The sequence below is a fragment of the Dendropsophus ebraccatus genome, chromosome 6 (genome assembly GCF_027789765.1).
Source record: "Dendropsophus ebraccatus isolate aDenEbr1 chromosome 6, aDenEbr1.pat, whole genome shotgun sequence".
NCBI lineage: Eukaryota > Metazoa > Chordata > Amphibia > Anura > Hylidae > Dendropsophus > Dendropsophus ebraccatus.
This window is the reverse complement of record NC_091459.1, coordinates 42,227,688-42,245,084: the sequence shown is the minus strand read 5'-3', so window position 1 is coordinate 42,245,084 and position 17,397 is coordinate 42,227,688. Positions and strand designations below refer to the sequence as shown.

The 17,397-nt window shown below is 50.5% G+C and overlaps 1 protein-coding gene across 4 annotated transcripts in view; it reads right to left on the bottom strand.

Annotated features, from left to right (window-relative positions):
- Positions 1-17,397, bottom strand: part of ECHDC1 (ethylmalonyl-CoA decarboxylase 1) — an 84,320-nt gene that overhangs the window by 12,008 nt on the left and 54,915 nt on the right. Inside the window, exon 1 of one of the 4 annotated variants that reach the window (XM_069973654.1) lies at positions 153-323. The exons of the other annotated variants lie outside the window; for them this stretch is intronic. The gene's annotated coding sequence lies outside the window, so the exon portion shown is untranslated. Of the gene's footprint in view, positions 1-152; positions 324-17,397 lie in introns of those variants that run through there. 4 annotated transcript variants of the gene reach the window in all.

The window sequence follows — 17,397 nt, the reverse complement described above, 5'->3', positions numbered from 1 at the left end:
CCAGCAGAGCAGCAGCTGAGGATCTATATCCCAGAGTACACCAAGCCATAAACAGTGACAGCACATGGCAAACAATGTACAGTACAGTATACATGAGCTGCTATAAGCTTATCTGTATAGTTACAGAGCCAGCCAGCTAGTAGGACACTCACCTAATGGTGGGGGCTAGAATGTAGTTGGGTCGATGCTATTTCCAAGTGAAGCTATGGACCCTTGATGACGTCACGCTCATGTGAGGGGAAGGACAGGGTAGGTAGATTCACTTGGATTTAGACGAGACCAATGTAGTTGTCAGAGGTACTATAGGTGTAAAGGACCTTCGATGATGTCATGCCCATGTGACCAGCCTCATGTGTGGGAGGAGCTATCTTCCCTCTGCTAGGCTTCCTATGAGGCAGCTGGTTTGCCAGGGATTTTATGAGGCAGCAGTATAGTGAGTGCACTGTTTACAATAAGCGGGAGGTAAACCACATAGTTCTGTAGGGTGAGGGGTGTGTGTGTGTGTGCACTGTTATGTGATGTTCTGCAGGGTGAGGGGTGTGTGTGTGCAGTGTTATGTGATGTTCTGCAGGGTGAGGGGTGTGTGTGTGTGTGTGTGCACTGTTATGTGATGTTCTGCAGGGTGAGGGGTGTGTGTGTGTGCACTTTTATATGATGTTCTGCAGGGTGAGGGGTGTGTGTGGGGGGGCACTGTTATGTGATGTTCTGCAGGGTGAGGGGTGTGTGTGTGCACTGTTATGTGATGTTCTGCAGGGTGAGGGGTGTGTGTGTGCAGTGTTATGTGATGTTCTGCAGGGTGAGGGGTGTGTGTGTGCACTGTTATATGATGTTCTGCAGGGTGAGGGGTGTGTGTGGGGGGGGCACTGTTATGTGATGTTCTGCAGAGTGAGGGGTGTGTGTGCATGCACTGTTATGTGATGTTCTGCAGAGTGAGGGGTGTGTGTGGGGGCACTGTTATGTGATGTTCTGCAGGGTGAGGGTGTGTGTGTGTGTGCACTGTTATGTGATGTTCTGCAGGGAGAGGTGTGTGTGGGGGCACTGTTATGTGATGTTCTGCAGGGTGAGGGGTGTGTGTGTGTGCACTGTTATGTGATGTTCTGCAGGGTGAGGGTGTGTGTGTGTGCACTGTTATGTGATGTTCTGCAGGGTGAGGGTGTGTGTGGGGGCACTGTTATGTGATGTTCTGCAGGGTGAGGGGGGGGTGTGTGTGCACTGTTATGTGATGTTTTGTAGGGTGAGGGTGTGTGTGGGGGCACTGTTATGTGATGTTCTGCAGAGTGAGGGGTGTGTGTGTGTGTGTGTGTGTGCACTGTTATGTGATGTTCTGCAGGGTGAGGGTGTGTGTGGGGGCACTGTTATGTGATGTTCTGCAGGGAGAGGTGTGTGTGTGTGTGCACTGTTATGTGATGTTCTGCAGAGTGAGGGGTGTGTGTGGGGCACTGTTATGTGATGTTCTGCAGGGTGAGTGGTGTGTGTGCACTGTTATATGATGTTCTGCATAGTGAGGGTGTGTGTGTGCACTGTTATGTGATGTTCTGCAGGGTGAGGGTGTGTGTGGGGGCACTGTTATGTGATGTTCTGCAGGGTGAGGGGGGGTGTGTGCACTGTTATGTGATGTTCTGTAGGGTGAGGGTGTGTGTGGGGGCACTGTTATGTGATGTTCTGCAGGGAGAGGTGTGTGTGTGTGTGTGTGCACTGTTATATGATGTTCTGCAGGGTGAGGGGTGTGTGTGTGGGGGCACTGTTATATGATGTTCTGCAGGGTGAGGGGTGTGTGTGTGGGGGCACTGTTATGTGATGTTCTGCAGGGTGAGGGGTGTGTGCACTGTTATGTGATGTTCTGCAGAGTGAGGGGTGTGTGTGGGGCACTGTTATGTGATGTTCTGCAGGGTGAGGGGTGTGTGTGCACTGTTATATGATGTTCTGCAGGGTGAGGGGTGTGTGTGTGTGCACTTTTATATGATGTTCTGCAGGGTGAGGGGTGTGTGTGGGGGCACTGTTATGTGATGTTCTGCAGGGTGAGGGGTGTGTGTGTGCAGTGTTATGTGATGTTCTGCAGGGTGAGGGGTGTGTGTGTGCACTGTTATATGATGTTCTGCAGGGTGAGGGGTGTGTGTGTGTGCACTTTTATATGATGTTCTGCAGGGTGAGGGGTGTGTGTGGGGGGGCACTGTTATGTGATGTTCTGCAGAGTGAGGGGTGTGTGTGCATGCACTGTTATGTGATGTTCTGCAGAGTGAGGGGTGTGTGTGGGGGCACTGTTATGTGATGTTCTGCAGGGAGAGGTGTGTGTGTGTGTGTGTGTGTGTGCACTGTTATGTGATGTTCTGTAGGGTGAGGGGTGTGTGTGGGGGCACTGTTATGTGATGTTCTGCAGGGAGAGGTGTGTGTGTGTGTGTGCACTGTTATGTGATGTTCTGCAGGGTGAGGGTGTGTGTGTGTGCACTGTTATGTGATGTTCTGCAGGGTGAGGGTGTGTGTGGGGGCACTGTTATGTGATGTTCTGCAGGGTGAGGGGGGGTGTGTGTGCACTGTTATGTGATGTTTTGTAGGGTGAGGGTGTGTGTGGGGGCACTGTTATGTGATGTTCTGCAGGGTGAGGGGTGTGTGTGTGTGTGTGTGCACTGTTATGTGATGTTCTGCAGGGTGAGGGTGTGTGTGGGGGCACTGTTATGTGATGTTCTGCAGGGAGAGGGGTGTGTGTGTGTGCACTGTTATGTGATGTTCTGCAGAGTGAGGGGTGTGTGTGGGGCACTGTTATGTGATGTTCTGCAGGGTGAGTGGTGTGTGTGCACTGTTATATGATGTTCTGCATAGTGAGGGTGTGTGTGTGCACTGTTATGTGATGTTCTGCAGGGTGAGGGTGTGTGTGGGGGCACTGTTATGTGATGTTCTGCAGGGTGAGGGGGGGGGTGTGTGCACTGTTATGTGATGTTCTGTAGGGTGAGGGTGTGTGTGGGGGCACTGTTATGTGATGTTCTGCAGGGAGAGGTGTGTGTGTGTGTGTGTGTGTGTGTGCACTGTTATATGATGTTCTGCAGGGTGAGGGGTGTGTGTGTGGGGGCACTGTTATATGATGTTCTGCAGGGTGAGGGGTGTGTGTGTGGGGGCACTGTTATGTGATGCTCTGCAGGGTGAGGGGTGTGTGCACTGTTATGTGATGTTCTGCAGGGTGAGGGGTGTGTGTGCACTGTTATATGATGTTCTGCAGGGTGAGGGGTGTGTGTGTGTGCACTTTTATATGATGTTCTGCAGGGTGAGGGGTGTGTGTGGGGGCACTGTTATGTGATGTTCTGCAGGGTGAGGGGTGTGTGTGTGCAGTGTTATGTGATGTTCTGCAGGGTGAGGGGTGTGTGTGTGCACTGTTATGTGATGTTCTGCAGGGTGAGGGGTGTGTGTGTGTGCACTTTTATATGATGTTCTGCAGGGTGAGGGGTGTGTGTGGGGGGGCACTGTTATGTGATGTTCTGCAGAGTGAGGGGTGTGTGTGCATGCACTGTTATGTGATGTTCTGCAGAGTGAGGGGTGTGTGTGGGGGCACTGTTATGTGATGTTCTGCAGGGAGAGGTGTGTGTGTGTGTGTGCACTGTTATGTGATGTTCTGTAGGGTGAGGGGTGTGTGTGGGGGCACTGTTATGTGATGTTCTGCAGGGAGAGGTGTGTGTGTGTGTGTGCACTGTTATGTGATGTTCTGCAGGGTGAGGGTGTGTGTGTGTGCACTGTTATGTGATGTTCTGCAGGGTGAGGGTGTGTGTGGGGGCACTGTTATGTGATGTTCTGCAGGGTGAGGGGGGTGTGTGTGTGCACTGTTATGTGATGTTTTGTAGGGTGAGGGTGTGTGTGGGGGCACTGTTATGTGATGTTCTGCAGGGTGAGGGGTGTGTGTGTGTGTGCACTGTTATGTGATGTTCTGCAGGGTGAGGGTGTGTGTGGGGGCACTGTTATGTGATGTTCTGCAGGGAGAGGGGTGTGTGTGTGTGTGCACTGTTATGTGATGTTCTGCAGAGTGAGGGGTGTGTGTGGGGCACTGTTATGTGATGTTCTGCAGGGTGAGTGGTGTGTGTGCACTGTTATATGATGTTCTGCATAGTGAGGGTGTGTGTGTGCACTGTTATGTGATGTTCTGCAGGGTGAGGGTGTGTGTGGGGGCACTGTTATGTGATGTTCTGCAGGGTGAGGGGGGGGTGTGTGCACTGTTATGTGATGTTCTGTAGGGTGAGGGTGTGTGTGGGGGCACTGTTATGTGATGTTCTGCAGGGAGAGGTGTGTGTGTGTGTGTGTGTGTGTGTGTGCACTGTTATATGATGTTCTGCAGGGTGAGGGGTGTGTGTGTGGGGGCACTGTTATATGATGTTCTGCAGGCTGAGGGGTGTGTGTGTGGGGGCACTGTTATGTGATGTTCTGCAGGGTGAGGGGTGTGTGCACTGTTATGTGATGTTCTGCAGAGTGAGGGGTGTGTGTGGGGCACTGTTATGTGATGTTCTGCAGGGTGAGGGGTGTGTGTGCACTGTTATATGATGTTCTGCAGGGTGAGGGGGGGGGTGTGTGTGTGCACTTTTATATGATGTTCTGCAGGGTGAGGGGTGTGTGTGGGGGCACTGTTATGTGATGTTCTGCAGGGTGAGGGGTGTGTGTGTGCAGTGTTATGTGATGTTCTGCAGGGTGAGGGGTGTGTGTGTGCACTGTTATATGATGTTCTGCAGGGTGAGGGGTGTGTGTGTGTGCACTTTTATATGATGTTCTGCAGGGTGAGGGGTGTGTGTGGGGGGGCACTGTTATGTGATGTTCTGCAGAGTGAGGGGTGTGTGTGCATGCACTGTTATGTGATGTTCTGCAGGGAGAGGTGTGTGTGTGTGTGTGCACTGTTATGTGATGTTCTGTAGGGTGAGGGGTGTGTGTGGGGGCACTGTTATGTGATGTTCTGCAGGGAGAGGTGTGTGTGTGTGTGTGCACTGTTATGTGATGTTCTGCAGGGTGAGGGTGTGTGTGTGTGCACTGTTATGTGATGTTCTGCAGAGTGAGGGGTGTGTGTGCACTGTTATATGATGTTCTGCATAGTGAGGGTGTGTGTGCACTGTTATGTGATGTTCTGCAGGGTGAGGGTGTGTGTGGGGGCACTGTTATGTGATGTTCTGCAGGGTGAGGGGGGGGGGTGTGTGCACTGTTATGTGATGTTCTGTAGGGTGAGGGTGTGTGTGGGGGCACTGTTATGTGATGTTCTGCAGGGAGAGGTGTGTGTGTGTGTGTGTGTGTGTGTGTGTGTGTGTGTGCACTGTTATATGATGTTCTGCAGGGTGAGGGGTGTGTGTGTGGGGGCACTGTTATATGATGTTCTGCAGGGTGAGGGGTGTGTGTGTGGGGGCACTGTTATGTGATGTTCTGCAGGGTGAGGGGTGTGTGCACTGTTATGTGATGTTCTGCAGAGTGAGGGGTGTGTGTGGGGCACTGTTATGTGATGTTCTGCAGGGTGAGGGGTGTGTGTGCACTGTTATATGATGTTCTGCAGGGTGAGGGGTGTGTGTGTGTGCACTTTTATATGATGTTCTGCAGGGTGAGGGGTGTGTGTGGGGGCACTGTTATGTGATGTTCTGCAGGGTGAGGGGTGTGTGTGTGCAGTGTTATGTGATGTTCTGCAGGGTGAGGGGTGTGTGTGTGCACTGTTATATGATGTTCTGCAGGGTGAGGGGTGTGTGTGTGTGCACTGTTATGTGATGTTCTGCAGGGTGAGGGGTGTGTGTGGGGGGGCACTGTTATGTGATGTTCTGCAGAGTGAGGGGTGTGTGTGCATGCACTGTTATGTGATGTTCTGCAGAGTGAGGGGTGTGTGTGGGGGCACTGTTATGTGATGTTCTGCAGGGAGAGGTGTGTGTGTGTGTGTGCACTGTTATGTGATGTTCTGTAGGGTGAGGGGTGTGTGTGGGGGCACTGTTATGTGATGTTCTGCAGGGAGAGGTGTGTGTGTGTGTGTGTGCACTGTTATGTGATGTTCTGCAGGGTGAGGGTGTGTGTGTGTGCACTGTTATGTGATGTTCTGCAGAGTGAGGGGTGTGTGTGCACTGTTATATGATGTTCTGCATAGTGAGGGTGTGTGTGTGCACTGTTATGTGATGTTCTGCAGGGTGAGGGTGTGTGTGGGGGCACTGTTATGTGATGTTCTGCAGAGTGAGGGGTGTGTGTGGGGGCACTGTTATGTGATGTTCTGCAGGGTGAGGGTGTGTGTGTGTGTGCACTGTTATGTGATGTTCTGCAGGGTGAGGGTGTGTGTGGGGGGCACTGTTATGTGATGTTCTGCAGGGTGAGGGGTGTGTGTGTGTGCACTGTTATGTGATGTTCTGCAGGGTGAGGGTGTGTGTGTGTGCACTGTTATGTGATGTTCTGCAGGGTGAGGGTGTGTGTGGGGGCACTGTTATGTGATGTTCTGCAGGGTGAGGGGGGGGGTGTGTGCACTGTTATGTGATGTTTTGTAGGGTGAGGGTGTGTGTGGGGGCACTGTTATGTGATGTTCTGCAGAGTGAGGGGTGTGTGTGTGTGTGTGTGTGTGCACTGTTATGTGATGTTCTGCAGGGTGAGGGTGTGTGTGGGGGCACTGTTATGTGATGTTCTGCAGGGAGAGGTGTGTGTGTGTGTGTGCACTGTTATGTGATGTTCTGCAGAGTGAGGGGTGTGTGTGGGGCACTGTTATGTGATGTTCTGCAGGGTGAGTGGTGTGTGTGCACTGTTATATGATGTTCTGCATAGTGAGGGTGTGTGTGTGCACTGTTATGTGATGTTCTGCAGGGTGAGGGTGTGTGTGGGGGCACTGTTATGTGATGTTCTGCAGGGTGAGGGGGGGGTGTGTGCACTGTTATGTGATGTTCTGTAGGGTGAGGGTGTGTGTGGGGGCACTGTTATGTGATGTTCTGCAGGGAGAGGTGTGTGTGTGTGTGTGTGCACTGTTATATGATGTTCTGCAGGGTGAGGGGTGTGTGTGTGGGGGCACTGTTATATGATGTTCTGCAGGGTGAGGGGTGTGTGTGTGGGGGCACTGTTATGTGATGTTCTGCAGGGTGAGGGGTGTGTGCACTGTTATGTGATGTTCTGCAGAGTGAGGGGTGTGTGTGGGGCACTGTTATGTGATGTTCTGCAGGGTGAGGGGTGTGTGTGCACTGTTATATGATGTTCTGCAGGGTGAGGGGTGTGTGTGTGTGCACTTTTATATGATGTTCTGCAGGGTGAGGGGTGTGTGTGGGGGCACTGTTATGTGATGTTCTGCAGGGTGAGGGGTGTGTGTGTGCAGTGTTATGTGATGTTCTGCAGGGTGAGGGGTGTGTGTGTGCACTGTTATATGATGTTCTGCAGGGTGAGGGGTGTGTGTGTGTGCACTTTTATATGATGTTCTGCAGGGTGAGGGGTGTGTGTGGGGGGGCACTGTTATGTGATGTTCTGCAGAGTGAGGGGTGTGTGTGCATGCACTGTTATGTGATGTTCTGCAGAGTGAGGGGTGTGTGTGGGGGCACTGTTATGTGATGTTCTGCAGGGAGAGGTGTGTGTGTGTGTGTGTGTGTGTGCACTGTTATGTGATGTTCTGTAGGGTGAGGGGTGTGTGTGGGGGCACTGTTATGTGATGTTCTGCAGGGAGAGGTGTGTGTGTGTGTGTGCACTGTTATGTGATGTTCTGCAGGGTGAGGGTGTGTGTGTGTGCACTGTTATGTGATGTTCTGCAGGGTGAGGGTGTGTGTGGGGGCACTGTTATGTGATGTTCTGCAGGGTGAGGGGGGGTGTGTGTGCACTGTTATGTGATGTTCTGCAGGGTGAGGGTGTGTGTGGGGGCACTGTTATGTGATGTTCTGCAGGGTGAGGGGTGTGTGTGTGTGCACTGTTATGTGATGTTCTGCAGGGTGAGGGTGTGTGTGGGGGCACTGTTATGTGATGTTCTGCAGGGAGAGGGGTGTGTGTGTGTGCACTGTTATGTGATGTTCTGCAGAGTGAGGGGTGTGTGTGGGGCACTGTTATGTGATGTTCTGCAGGGTGAGTGGTGTGTGTGCACTGTTATATGATGTTCTGCATAGTGAGGGTGTGTGTGTGCACTGTTATGTGATGTTCTGCAGGGTGAGGGTGTGTGTGGGGGCACTGTTATGTGATGTTCTGCAGGGTGAGGGGGGGGGTGTGTGCACTGTTATGTGATGTTCTGTAGGGTGAGGGTGTGTGTGGGGGCACTGTTATGTGATGTTCTGCAGGGAGAGGTGTGTGTGTGTGTGTGTGTGTGTGTGTGTGTGCACTGTTATATGATGTTCTGCAGGGTGAGGGGTGTGTGTGTGGGGGCACTGTTATATGATGTTCTGCAGGGTGAGGGGTGTGTGTGTGGGGGCACTGTTATGTGATGCTCTGCAGGGTGAGGGGTGTGTGCACTGTTATGTGATGTTCTGCAGGGTGAGGGGTGTGTGTGCACTGTTATATGATGTTCTGCAGGGTGAGGGGTGTGTGTGTGTGCACTTTTATATGATGTTCTGCAGGGTGAGGGGTGTGTGTGGGGGCACTGTTATGTGATGTTCTGCAGGGTGAGGGGTGTGTGTGTGCAGTGTTATGTGATGTTCTGCAGGGTGAGGGGTGTGTGTGTGCACTGTTATATGATGTTCTGCAGGGTGAGGGGTGTGTGTGTGTGCACTTTTATATGATGTTCTGCAGGGTGAGGGGTGTGTGTGGGGGGGCACTGTTATGTGATGTTCTGCAGAGTGAGGGGTGTGTGTGCATGCACTGTTATGTGATGTTCTGCAGAGTGAGGGGTGTGTGTGGGGGCACTGTTATGTGATGTTCTGCAGGGAGAGGTGTGTGTGTGTGTGTGTGTGTGCACTGTTATGTGATGTTCTGTAGGGTGAGGGGTGTGTGTGGGGGCACTGTTATGTGATGTTCTGCAGGGAGAGGTGTGTGTGTGTGTGCACTGTTATGTGATGTTCTGCAGGGTGAGGGTGTGTGTGTGTGCACTGTTATGTGATGTTCTGCAGGGTGAGGGTGTGTGTGGGGGCACTGTTATGTGATGTTCTGCAGGGTGAGGGGGGTGTGTGTGTGCACTGTTATGTGATGTTTTGTAGGGTGAGGGTGTGTGTGGGGGCACTGTTATGTGATGTTCTGCAGGGTGAGGGGTGTGTGTGTGTGTGCACTGTTATGTGATGTTCTGCAGGGTGAGGGTGTGTGTGGGGGCACTGTTATGTGATGTTCTGCAGGGAGAGGGGTGTGTGTGTGTGTGCACTGTTATGTGATGTTCTGCAGAGTGAGGGGTGTGTGTGGGGCACTGTTATGTGATGTTCTGCAGGGTGAGTGGTGTGTGTGCACTGTTATATGATGTTCTGCATAGTGAGGGGGTGTGTGTGCACTGTTATGTGATGTTCTGCAGGGTGAGGGTGTGTGTGGGGGCACTGTTATGTGATGTTCTGCAGGGTGAGGGGGGGGTGTGTGCACTGTTATGTGATGTTCTGTAGGGTGAGGGTGTGTGTGGGGGCACTGTTATGTGATGTTCTGCAGGGAGAGGTGTGTGTGTGTGTGTGTGTGTGTGTGTGCACTGTTATATGATGTTCTGCAGGGTGAGGGGTGTGTGTGTGGGGGCACTGTTATATGATGTTCTGCAGGCTGAGGGGTGTGTGTGTGGGGGCACTGTTATGTGATGTTCTGCAGGGTGAGGGGTGTGTGCACTGTTATGTGATGTTCTGCAGAGTGAGGGGTGTGTGTGGGGCACTGTTATGTGATGTTCTGCAGGGTGAGGGGTGTGTGTGCACTGTTATATGATGTTCTGCAGGGTGAGGGGGGTGTGTGTGTGTGCACTTTTATATGATGTTCTGCAGGGTGAGGGGTGTGTGTGGGGGCACTGTTATGTGATGTTCTGCAGGGTGAGGGGTGTGTGTGTGCAGTGTTATGTGATGTTCTGCAGGGTGAGGGGTGTGTGTGTGCACTGTTATATGATGTTCTGCAGGGTGAGGGGTGTGTGTGTGTGCACTTTTATATGATGTTCTGCAGGGTGAGGGGTGTGTGTGGGGGGGCACTGTTATGTGATGTTCTGCAGAGTGAGGGGTGTGTGTGCATGCACTGTTATGTGATGTTCTGCAGGGAGAGGTGTGTGTGTGTGTGTGCACTGTTATGTGATGTTCTGTAGGGTGAGGGGTGTGTGTGGGGGCACTGTTATGTGATGTTCTGCAGGGAGAGGTGTGTGTGTGTGTGTGCACTGTTATGTGATGTTCTGCAGGGTGAGGGTGTGTGTGTGTGCACTGTTATGTGATGTTCTGCAGAGTGAGGGGTGTGTGTGCACTGTTATATGATGTTCTGCATAGTGAGGGTGTGTGTGCACTGTTATGTGATGTTCTGCAGGGTGAGGGTGTGTGTGGGGGCACTGTTATGTGATGTTCTGCAGGGTGAGGGGGGGGGGGTGTGTGCACTGTTATGTGATGTTCTGTAGGGTGAGGGTGTGTGTGGGGGCACTGTTATGTGATGTTCTGCAGGGAGAGGTGTGTGTGTGTGTGTGTGTGTGTGTGTGTGTGTGTGCACTGTTATATGATGTTCTGCAGGGTGAGGGGTGTGTGTGTGGGGGCACTGTTATATGATGTTCTGCAGGGTGAGGGGTGTGTGTGTGGGGGCACTGTTATGTGATGTTCTGCAGGGTGAGGGGTGTGTGCACTGTTATGTGATGTTCTGCAGAGTGAGGGGTGTGTGTGGGGCACTGTTATGTGATGTTCTGCAGGGTGAGGGGTGTGTGTGCACTGTTATATGATGTTCTGCAGGGTGAGGGGTGTGTGTGTGTGCACTTTTATATGATGTTCTGCAGGGTGAGGGGTGTGTGTGGGGGCACTGTTATGTGATGTTCTGCAGGGTGAGGGGTGTGTGTGTGCAGTGTTATGTGATGTTCTGCAGGGTGAGGGGTGTGTGTGTGCACTGTTATATGATGTTCTGCAGGGTGAGGGGTGTGTGTGTGTGCACTTTTATATGATGTTCTGCAGGGTGAGGGGTGTGTGTGGGGGGGCACTGTTATGTGATGTTCTGCAGAGTGAGGGGTGTGTGTGCATGCACTGTTATGTGATGTTCTGCAGAGTGAGGGGTGTGTGTGGGGGCACTGTTATGTGATGTTCTGCAGGGAGAGGTGTGTGTGTGTGTGTGCACTGTTATGTGATGTTCTGTAGGGTGAGGGGTGTGTGTGGGGGCACTGTTATGTGATGTTCTGCAGGGAGAGGTGTGTGTGTGTGTGTGTGCACTGTTATGTGATGTTCTGCAGGGTGAGGGTGTGTGTGTGTGCACTGTTATGTGATGTTCTGCAGAGTGAGGGGTGTGTGTGCACTGTTATATGATGTTCTGCATAGTGAGGGTGTGTGTGTGCACTGTTATGTGATGTTCTGCAGGGTGAGGGTGTGTGTGGGGGCACTGTTATGTGATGTTCTGCAGGGTGAGGGGTGTGTGTGTGTGTGCACTGTTATGTGATGTTCTGCAGGGTGAGGGTGTGTGTGGGGGCACTGTTATGTGATGTTCTGCAGGGAGAGGGGTGTGTGTGTGTGCACTGTTATGTGATGTTCTGCAGAGTGAGGGGTGTGTGTGTGTGTGCACTGTTATGTGATGTTCTGCAGAGTGAGGGGTGTGTGTGGGGCACTGTTATGTGATGTTCTGCAGGGTGAGGGGTGTGTGTGCACTGTTATATGATGTTCTGCAGGGTGAGGGGTGTGTGTGTGTGCACTTTTATATGATGTTCTGCAGGGTGAGGGGTGTGTGTGGGGGCACTGTTATGTGATGTTCTGCAGGGTGAGGGGTGTGTGTGTGCAGTGTTATGTGATGTTCTGCAGGGTGAGGGGTGTGTGTGTGCAGTGTTATGTGATGTTCTGCAGGGTGAGGGGTGTGTGTGTGCACTGTTATATGATGTTCTGCAGGGTGAGGGGTGTGTGTGTGTGCACTTTTATATGATGTTCTGCAGGGTGAGGGGTGTGTGTGGGGGGGCACTGTTATGTGATGTTCTGCAGAGTGAGGGGTGTGTGTGCATGCACTGTTATGTGATGTTCTGCAGAGTGAGGGGTGTGTGTGGGGGCACTGTTATGTGATGTTCTGCAGGGAGAGGTGTGTGTGTGTGTGTGCACTGTTATGTGATGTTCTGTAGGGTGAGGGGTGTGTGTGGGGGCACTGTTATGTGATGTTCTGCAGGGAGAGGTGTGTGTGTGTGTGTGCACTGTTATGTGATGTTCTGCAGGGTGAGGGTGTGTGTGTGTGCACTGTTATGTGATGTTCTGCAGAGTGAGGGGTGTGTGTGCACTGTTATATGATGTTCTGCATAGTGAGGGTGTGTGTGTGCACTGTTATGTGATGTTCTGCAGGGTGAGGGTGTGTGTGGGGGCACTGTTATGTGATGTTCTGCAGGGTGAGGGGTGTGTGTGTGTGTGCACTGTTATGTGATGTTCTGCAGGGTGAGGGTGTGTGTGGGGGCACTGTTATGTGATGTTCTGCAGGGAGAGGGGTGTGTGTGTGTGCACTGTTATGTGATGTTCTGCAGAGTGAGGGGTGTGTGTGGGGCACTGTTATGTGATGTTCTGCAGGGTGAGTGGTGTGTGTGCACTGTTATATGATGTTCTGCATAGTGAGGGTGTGTGTGTGCACTGTTATGTGATGTTCTGCAGGGTGAGGGTGTGTGTGGGGGCACTGTTATGTGATGTTCTGCAGGGTGAGGGGGGGGGGTGTGCACTGTTATGTGATGTTCTGTAGGGTGAGGGTGTGTGTGGGGGCACTGTTATGTGATGTTCTGCAGGGAGAGGTGTGTGTGTGCACTGTTATATGATGTTCTGCAGGGTGAGGGGTGTGTGTGTGGGGGCACTGTTATGTGATGTTCTGCAGGGTGAGGGGTGTGTGCACTGTTATGTGATGTTCTGCAGAGTGAGGGGTGTGTGTGGGGCACTGTTATGTGATGTTCTGCAGGGTGAGGGGTGTGTGTGCACTGTTATATGATGTTCTGCATAGTGAGGGTGTGTGTGTGCACTGTTATGTGATGTTCTGCAGGGTGAGGGTGTGTGTGCACTGTTATGTGATGTTCTGCAGAGTGAGAGGTGTGTGTGCGCGCACTGTTATGTGATGTTCTGCAGAGTGAAGGTGTGTGTGTACTGTTATGTGATGTTCTGCAGGGTGAGGGTGTGTGTGGGGGCACTGTTATGTGATGTTCTGCAAGGTGAGGGTGTGTGTGAGTGCACTCTTATATGATCTGCAAGGTGAGGGTGTGTGTGGGTGTCATGTTCTGCAGGGTGAAGGGTGTGTGGGTGCACTGTTATGTGATGTTCTGTAGGGTCAGGGGGTGTGTGGGTGCACTATGTGTTCTGCAGGGTCAGGGGTGTGTGCATGCACTGTTATGTGATGTTCTGCAGGGTCAGGGGTGTGTGGGTGCACTGTTATGTGATGTTCTGCAGGGTTAGTGGTGTGTGGTTGCACTGTTATGGGATGTTCTGCAGGGTCAGGGTGTGTGGGAGCAGTTACATGATGTTTTGTAGATTTGGGGGGGGGGTGGTTTCACTGTTATATGATGTTCTGCAGGGTCAGTTGGCTGCAGGTGCACTGTTATGTGATCTTTTGCAGGGTTAGGGGTCTGCGAGTGAGGTGAAGCTAGAATGTAGCTGCCAGGGGTTGGTCTGACGTCACATGGGGCTGGGCAATGCTTCTATTGGGGGGTTTTGCAGCAGAGCCCACACCTGTGAGAAAAGGAAAGGGTTGATGCTAGGTGTAGAGGCTATATGTTTGTCGGCCATTAGTGCTCAGTGGCGCCTTGTACAACACGGACTTAAAATGAAATTCACATGTAAACAGTTTTCCCAGTGGACATTGGGGCAACAATTTTCCTTGGTGTCGGTTTAAGGGTAGCCTCATGGCACCACCCAGGTAAGTAAGAGTACAGTCATGGCAACACCCAGGTAAGCAAGAGTACCGTCATGGCACCACCCAGGTAAGCAAGGTACTGTCATGGCAGCACCCAAGTAAGCAAGAGTACTGTCTTGGCTTGAATAAACAACATTACCGTTTAGTAATTTATGTCTGTAACTAATAAAGTATATGGAAGCCACATTCAGTGAGCACATAGAGAAATATTGCTGAGCCCGCACATTTCTCCCCATTGTTGCAGTGACTTTTGGCAGCCAGACCTCCATGGTCTAAAACTTTTTCTAGATGACCTCTAAACCCAGTTGTAGTAGATTGTTGCTGTAAGTACAAGTGCAGAGGGATGGCTTATTTATTAGGAAAGGGAGACTGATCACCTCCACTGAAACATGGTACTGTAAGGGTATATTCACATGGGCGGGCTTGCAGCGAGATTCTCAGGCAGGTCCTGGCAGTTCCCATACACTACATACTTGCTGCGGTCTAAACGACCGCAGCGAGTATGTAATTATACCGCCCTTAACCCCTTCTGCTCCCCCGCTGTAAGCATACTTTACCTGTCCTTGCTGCACGGGTCCGGCGTCCTGCTCTCCTGTCCGGCCAATCAGTGTGTTGCCCAGCCGCAGCCACTGATTGGCCGGGCGGGAGAGCAGGACGCCGGACCCGTGCAGCAAGGACAGGTAAAGTATGCTTACAGCGGGGGAGCAGAAGGGGTTAAGGGCGGTATAATTACATACTCGCTGCGGTCGTTTAGACCGCAGCAAGTATGTAGTGTATGGGAACTGCCAGGACCTGCCGAGCTCGCAGCGAGAATCTCGCTGCGAGCCCGTCCGTGTGAATATACCCTTAGTCTACTGATTCTTTGAATCTGCGGCTTATCCGTGTGTCAGACTGTTCTGATTGAGACTGGGGGTGCATGTGTCGATCTCTGGAGGTCAATGAATGGCCAGTAGGTGTCTCCGCTGTACTGTCCTAAGAACCTTTAGTGTATGTATATATAATATATATATATCTCAATAGAGATAAGGCGGCACTCCAGGTTTTAGTAAATAAAGCAGTGAATTTATTCACCCATCATGTGCAATATCAGTTTCCCAATTAAACCTTTTTCAAGCAACACGTGTTGCTTGAAAAAGGTTTCATAGTGAGACAGCCGGAGATTAGCTCTGGTTGAATCACGTAGGAGAGGCTTGACACCTGGAACAGCGCAGCGTCCTGATTTCAGGAATGCAGATAAGGAAACCAGTCACATTTGCTCCAGATGGGAAGCAGAAGTGTGATGGAAAGCCGTAGTGTGATGGAAAGCCTACGGTCCTTGTTCAACCCAAAAGTTGGTCTGACAAGGCATGAAAGCCCAGTCGAGTTGGTAGCCTGGAGAGAAGGAAAAAAACATGTTGCAATTGTGGATCACATTCCAGTACGCCTGTCCCCCGCCCCTATAGAAAAAAGGTGTCTTCCGAAACAGCCCCTGAGATAACACCACCTATTACCACGCCCTAAGCCAACGCCCCCGATATCCGGTTATTACTTCTGGTCCGGTGGCCATTTTAACTCCTGGCATTTTTGTCATCTGCCCTTCCCAAGACCCCACCCACCCCCGTGCCCATACTGCTTAGTGTCACTGAGGAGGGGTGCATAGGACATAGGCATAGAGATTAACAACTGTTTTTTTTTTCATATCTGGTAATGTATGTTATTACCTGATGGTAAGAAAAGTTAGATGAAGGTTTATGTAAGTGATAACTGGTAAAGATCAAACGCAGAATTTTGTACACTTATTAAGAACCCGATAGTATGAGAGCCCGGAGTAACTTATTACTGTAACTTTTTCAGAGATATTTATCCCAATATATTGTAAGCAGATTTTCTTTAAAGGGGAACTCCAGGTAGAGGTTAAAAAATGAAACTTCTGCAGAAGCATAACGCATTACTTACCTGTCTATCCCAGTTTTGAAACTACCAAAAATCCATTTGTTTGGGGTTTTTTTTGCTCTGTTTTGTGTTTGTCTTTCCTGGTTTAGCATTTCCCAGAATGCAATGCTTTCCCTTATATGATCATCACAGCCCCCACCCATTACAATCAGTAAAATTAGTGCAGCAGTTGCTTCTGGCCGGACAGAGATGGTGAATCACTCAGGGGATGGGGTTATCCAGCCTCGCCTCCTGTGATATCACGCCCTGTCTGCATCATCAGCAAACACACACAATGTGAGACAGAGACATGGAATATTTGTCTCCTAAGGTGGGAGAGCAGAAGGAGCAGGAGACAATGCTTTTAAGTTTAGAAACTGAGAAGTTATAAAGTAGTCTACCTAAAACACCTTCATATTGTGAAGTGATTTTATTACTGTTTTTAATGTTGTTACTAGAGGTGTGTAGTTTCATACTTGGCTATGTTATTATATACCTATAGGCCAAGTATAGAATAGGGGGGAAAGAAGGAATTAATGAATTTGAAAAACCGCACAAACTTTATTGTTAACTAAAGATGTTTATTGTGAAAGATGAAAATGTAATTAAAAGCCCAAATATTAATGAAAGTTTTTAGTGATCATTGTAGATAATCCCAGATTTTACAAAGATGGATGACGCAAGGATATATGGTGACTGACATGCACCATGATGTTCCACTGCAGAAACCACTCCTGCTATAAGCTGGAGGTGAGGACAATCACTGAGACATGTAGGATGGTTGAAGGTAACTTTGCAGATGTCTATATGGAACCCACGATTATGGGTTAATTGGCAAATTAGAGATTTTGTTGGGTTCCTGGGCAGGCCAATGACTAAAAAAAAAACTGTTCAAAGAAGAAAAGCTGCCATAGAGTGGCTGACGCAACATTCAGGTTCACACAGTCAACTCCAAAAACGGATGATGGATGAGGCTGCTGATGCTGTAGTTTCTGTGCTCTTCCCAAAGTAACCGTACAAAGTGTACAGGTGGATGGGGAGGTGGATCTGTTTGTTTTTAAGTCTTTTTCAGAGACGAGCAGCGAGAAGCTGAGAGACCAGCGGATGGAGAAAAGGTACAGGGTAAAGATGGCATCCAGACAGTAAGTAAGAAACTGTTTTTGCCAACCGCCTTGTATCTTACTTGTGAGTTATCTGACAAGACCAGCAGAAGGAAGCCATGTGTAATGTGGTGTAGTATCCTCACATTGGGCGGCCCAGGGGTCAACAAATATAGCAGAGAGGGTTGTGTGGGGCTGTATTATCTACACCTGTCATAAGCTACTGTAAGTAACACAGTAAAGTGCCTGTCTGCATAGTCTGTGATCATCTTGCCTGTTTCAGGGAATGTAAGTGGACTTTATCCAACTGCCACAGGTGGCCTATATAGGTATGTCCTTGTCTGTACTGATGTCTTCTTTACAGGTCAGCCAAAGCTATGGGAGAGAACAAAGCCAATGTCTGAGGTGATACTAGTGGCCTTAAAAGAAGCTTTATAACTGAGGCCAAGAGCCCAAGCGTCTGTAAAGAGACCTTTCAGTCTAAAGATAGGTTTAGGGATCCATACCTATGTTACTAACCATTACAAAAGTA